The following is a 6,000-nucleotide window of genomic DNA, read 5'->3' on the forward strand; positions in this document are numbered from 1 at the left end:
ATCATTGAAACTCTACGAGGTGAGATCTTGCATGGAGTCCCTTGTGTAGATCTACTATCTTGTGCCTGACATTCTTTGAGAGCTCTTTGGTCTTGGCCATGGTAGAGAGTGCTCCTAATCTAATCTTGTTACCTGTATGAAAGACACCTGGGAGCCAGAAATCTTGCTGATTGATAGGGGATCAAATACTTATTTCACTCATTAAAATGCAAAAAAAATTATAACTTTTTCAATTTATAACTGGATTTTTTTGTTGTTATTCTTTCTCACACTGTTCAAATAAACCTACTATTAAAATGATAGACTGATAATTTCTTTTTCAGTGGACATTGTTGCGCACCGTGTCTCTCCTGTTTGTCAACGCTGTATCATCTGGCTATAATCCAAGTTACTTGTGTTTTTCGCTGAATTCAAGCACTTTACACTGGATTTCACAGCACTGTTTAGTGGTCACGTGAGTGAGACTCATCACAAGTGAATGTATCTTTGAGCCAAACAGATAAACTGTCCGAATGGCGCTTTAAATGACTAACGTTCTTTTATTCCGCCTTTGCTGCGTAAACATTATATAGAAAATTTATTTTTATATCGCATGATAATTATCATTACCGATTTATGACCCAGCCCTAAGTACTAGTCTATGTAACATCAGTGGTTCAACCGTAATTTTATGAAGCTACGAGAATACTTTTTGTCCACAAAGGGCACAAAAGTAATGACTTTATTCTGCAATTTGGTTCTACTGTGTCAGTCTTCGATGCGTGAATGAACAAACGATTTAAGGGCAGCCATGGCCTAATGGTTAGAGATTCGGACTTGTAACCCAAAGGTTGCAGGTTCGAGTCTCAGGTCCGGCAGGGATTGTAGGTGGGGGGAGTGAATGTACAGCACTCTCTCCACCCTCAATACCACGACTGAGGTGAGTCCCTTGAGCAAGGCACCGATCCCCCAACTGCTCCCCGGGCGCCGCAGCAATGGCTGCCCACTGCTCCCCCAACTGCTCCCCGGGCGCCGCAGCAATGGCTGCCCACTGCTCCGGGTGTGTGTTCACGGTGTGTGTGTGTTCACTACTGTGTGTGTGCACTTGGATGGGTTAAATGCAGAGCACAAATTCCTTGTATGGGTCACCATACTTGGCCTCACTCACCCCCTTTCCCCTTTCCCCTTTCCCCAAAACTGTGTAGTTGATCATGATCTGAGTGTGCTTAAAAATGCATTTGAGAATCTGAGAACCCATTTTACCCTTTATAGTTTTTTTCTATTATTATTTTACATTTTCCCATCCTCATTATGTCTGAATTTATTCCCATGTAGAGAATAATTGACATATTATAAAGCCAGATTACCTGAGTTCATTTGAAACTCATTTGTTGGTGCCTAAATTGATTTGCTTGCATATTTTCTCTCATTACAGGACGCACAAGTGCATTGAGCTAATCACTTCAAATGAGCGTGGGTAGCCATTATTTATTTATCTACTTCGCAGAAACCCATTTCAGTAAACACAACAGCTGGGTTATACAGCCAGTGTCGCGTCAATAAGAGCTTTGGCAGATAGAATATGAAATTCATTTCCCGTACACAGTGAGGGCATCCAGGGATATGAGACGATGAGTTCATTTTTGACAGTGTTTGTCAGGTAATAGAGTAACCTGTAACACTCTTCCTGCCTGATTGGGCAATAATGCAGTTAATGAAAAGCAAACAAATGTTTTTTTGAAGAGAGAGGTTGTTAAACAAGTAAATAAATTAGAAAAAAGATGTATGGAGGAGAACGGCCAATTGTAATGGGCCAGCATTGATGAAGGGTTTTGAAAGAAAAAGAATGAAATGAGAGAGTGAGTGGGTGGAAGGACTGAAGGATGGATAGATGAAAAGAAGGGAGGGCTGATGTGATCAGTCCTGTGGATGACATTGCTCGCGCTCTGTGTAATAACAGTGAACAGCAATAAAGCTGGAATTGAAGTCGCTTCTATTGCTGGCAGGGGAATAGAATGCTGCAAAACTGCAAGCGAGAGAGATAGACGAGACAAGCATGCAGCTAGAGAAAAGTGTGTGTGTGTCAGGGGTAAAGAGACGGCAGAGCGTTGGAGGGCATAAAGGTTTTTTTGTTTGTTTTTTTGGGAACAGATTTCAGAAATGGTTGAATTTGCTTTCAGACAGAATCATTTTGGCATATGTATGAATCAGGAAAGCGTTCACTGTGGCAGTTTTCTTGGAGATGAAATGAATGAGGAAATGAAAAGATTTGAAAAGTTGCACAAATTGGCTTCCAAAGTCTTTTTTTCTCTCTCAATTTTACTTTTATTCTCTCTCTATGTATGTCAGTTTTTCAAATTAAATGTTTTATTGGCAAGACTAAAAACTGTGTATTTGTATTGCTAAAACATTTGCTTTTGTAAAATGAGAAATTTTAGTGTAAATTAAAACAGCAGCTCACTAAGCTTGCATTTATTTGATCCAAAGTACAACAAAACAGTAACATTTTGCAATATTTTTACTATTATTACTATTACTATTAAAATAACTGCTTTCTATTTGAATGAATTTTAAAATGTAATTTATTCCTGTGATTTCAAAGTTGAATCCAGTATTTAGTGTCACATGATCCTTCAGAAATCATTCTAATATTGTGATTTGCTCTTCAAGAAACATTGGTCAAATCAGCCATAAAAAATAAAGTCGAAATGTTTCGAGAATGAAGTCGAAATGTTTCGAGAATGAAGTCGAAATGTTTCGAGAATGAAGTCGAAATACCACGAGAATGAAGTCGAAATACCACGAGAATGAAGTCGAAATACCACGAGAATGAAGTCGAAATACCACGAGAATGAAGTCGAAATACCACGAGAATGAAGTCTATGTTTTGAGAATGAAGTCGAAATACCACGAGAATGAAGTCGAAATACCACGAGAATGAACTCTATGTTTTGAGAATGAAGTCGAAATGCCACGAGAATGAAGTCTATGTTTTGAGAATGAAGTCGAAATACCACGAGAATGAACTCTATGTTTTGAGAATGAAGTCGAAATGCCACGAGAATGAAGTCTATGTTTTGAGAATGAAGTCGAAATACCACGAGAATGAAGTCTATGTTTTGAGAATGAAGTCGAAATACCACGAGAATGAAGTCGAAATACCACGAGAATGAAGTCGAAATACCACGAGAATGAAGTCGAAATACCACGAGAATGAAGTCGAAATACCACGAGAATGAAGTCGAAATACCACGAGAATGAACTCTATGTTTTGAGAATGAAGTCGAAATGCCACGAGAATGAAGTCTATGTTTTGAGAATGAAGTCGAAATACCACGAGAATGAACTATGTTTTGAGAATGAAGTCGAAATACCACGAGAATGAACTCTATGTTTTGAGAATGAAGTCGAAATACCACGAGAATGAAGTCGAAATACCACGAGAATGAAGTCGAAATACCACGAGAATGAAGTCGAAATACCACGAGAATGAAGTCGAAATACCACGAGAATGAAGTCGAAATGCCACGAGAATGAAGTCTATGTTTTGAGAATGAAGTCGAAATACCACGAGAATGAAGTCGAAATACCACGAGAATGAACTCTATGTTTTGAGAATGAAGTCGAAATGCCACGAGAATGAAGTCTATGTTTTGAGAATGAAGTCGAAATACCACGAGAATGAACTCTATGTTTTGAGAATGAAGTCGAAATACCACGAGAATGAAGTCGAAATACCACGAGAATGAAGTCGAAATACCACGAGAATGAAGTCGAAATACCACGAGAATGAAGTCGAAATACCACGAGAATGAACTCTGTTTTGAGAATGAAGTCGAAATACCACGAGAATGAACTCGAAATACCACGAGAATAAAGTCGAAATACCACAAGAATGAACTCAATGTTTTGAGAATGAACTCGAAATACCACGAGAATAAAGTCGAAATACCACGAGAATGAACTCGAAATGTTTTGAGAATGAACTCAATGTTTTGAGAATAAAGTCGAAATACCACGAGAATGAAGTCGAAATTAAGAAAATAATCAATTACGAGAATAAAGTCGAAATGTGTCGAGAATAAAGTCTGAATGTGTCGACAATACAGTCACAATTTGTCGAGAAAAAAGTCAAAATGTTTCAGAAATAAAGTCGAAATTACTAAAATGAAGTCAATTACGAGTCGAAATGTGTTGAGAATGAAGTTGTAATACTACGAGAATAATACAGTCAAAATTACGAGAATACAGTCAATTACGAGAATTGTCGAAATGTGTTGAGAATTAATTTGTTGCAATTACGAGTTTAAAGTTAAAATATTTTAAGAGTATATTCTAGCCTATTGCACATGCAAAAGGGCCAGATCGGAAGCACTAGGAGATATTCCAAAGTCGCAGCTTTCAAAAGCTGTCAGTTTTATAGCGAAATACAAACAACGTCTTACAATAATGTTTTTTTTTTCACACTCTTTAATGTGGCGTGACAGATCGCTGTATTCACTTCAGTTTAAGCAGCATGTGAGTCAGTCATCGTTCTGATTACAATAATGAGACATTAGTTTAATTAAATTAGGATATACTGATTGTTTCATGCCTTCTGATGGTCCTTCACTTTTATATCTTGCTATAAACTTGAAATAAAGAGGAAAAACACATTAAAATGTACAATTTGAAATCTGAGCTGTGTTATATTAAAAGCAACAAAGCACAAAATTATTGCGATTTACTGGGTGGCTGGTGCGTTGCAAATAATGAATGGATGACGTTAAATAATATCGACTTTATTCTCAAAATATTTCAACTTTATTTTTGAAATATTTCAATTTTGTTCTCGTAGTATTTAAACTTTATTCTCAGTCTTCAAGTTATTTTAAATAGTAAAAATCATGAAAAATGTGACTTTTTGCTGTACTTTGGATCAAATAAATGCAGGCTTGCTTTAAAAAAAAACATTTTAAAAATTACTGTTCAATTTTTTTGACTAATAGTGTATATACAGTGCCTTGCAAAAGTATTCAGACCCCTGACAATTCTGCCATATTATCGAATAACACATTTGATGAAATTTCATTCTGATGGATATTTTATCTGAAAACTCAAAAACAAATTATTGGAAGGTGAAATAAAATGTAAAAGAGTAGTGCAATTAACAAGGTTAAAATTAATGAAATTTTAAAAAGTAATATAAATTGAACAAAAATAAAACTTAAGATGATTAAAAACTCCAAATGTTTATACTGAGCAGAGCTCTCTTTTTCTTTTTCTTTGTGTGTGTTTCTCTCTCCTTCTCCGTATTAGTTAGTAGCATCACGTTTTGTCTCCTTGCTGATAGGTCACATGATCACCGGCAGCCTCACTGGTGTGTATATCTAGATTTATAGGTACCCATAATGCCTGTGGGACGTGATATGCCACTGAAGGCGGACGAGGAGGTGGGGGGGGATTGTCACAGGACCGAAAGGTGAAGGAGAAATTGAGCAGGAATTGAGTATTTCCTGGCGCTGAATCGCTTAGAGCTGCGTGTCTGTGATGTCTCGCTGATATCTGAGGTCGAGGGTGAAGTCGGTTCAGTGTGTGTTTATTCTCCACAAATGCAGCAGTTTTATACATCAGCATCGTAAACTTCAGTAGATGATCTCCATCTTATTGTGTTTATTATAAGAAATACATGGATTTGCAGTGGACACAACCTACGACTCTTCATCCTTTTTGACACTTCATCCATCTGTTCTTAAATGATCTGTGAATGACAAAGAGTTGAAAGAGTGTAAACACACGTTTAACTAGTAGCATTCATCAGAGACAGATGAGGGTCATTAATAGCACAGATGTATATATAGCTCCTGCCTGCGAAGCATGACATTGTGGAGATAGATGGCTGTCCGTGGAATGCATCCTTTCAGAAAGAGGGTAAGAAAGAGAGGAAAAAAGACAGAAGAGAGAGAGGCAGTGTATATCCTTGGTAAATCGTAGAGAAGTGTAGGTGACCTCCAGAAGAATATTGAATTTAATTTTATTTTG

General features: G+C 37.1%; 1 protein-coding gene across 1 annotated transcript in view; it reads left to right on the top strand.

The window, feature by feature from the left end:
- The window catches only part of ttc27 (tetratricopeptide repeat domain 27), a 129,578-nt gene that overhangs the window by 86,350 nt on the left and 37,228 nt on the right, over positions 1–6,000 (top strand). The window lies entirely within an intron of this gene.

The sequence above is a fragment of the Garra rufa genome, chromosome 21, assembly GCF_049309525.1.
Source record: "Garra rufa chromosome 21, GarRuf1.0, whole genome shotgun sequence".
In the NCBI taxonomy this organism is placed as follows: Eukaryota; Metazoa; Chordata; class Actinopteri; order Cypriniformes; family Cyprinidae; genus Garra; species Garra rufa.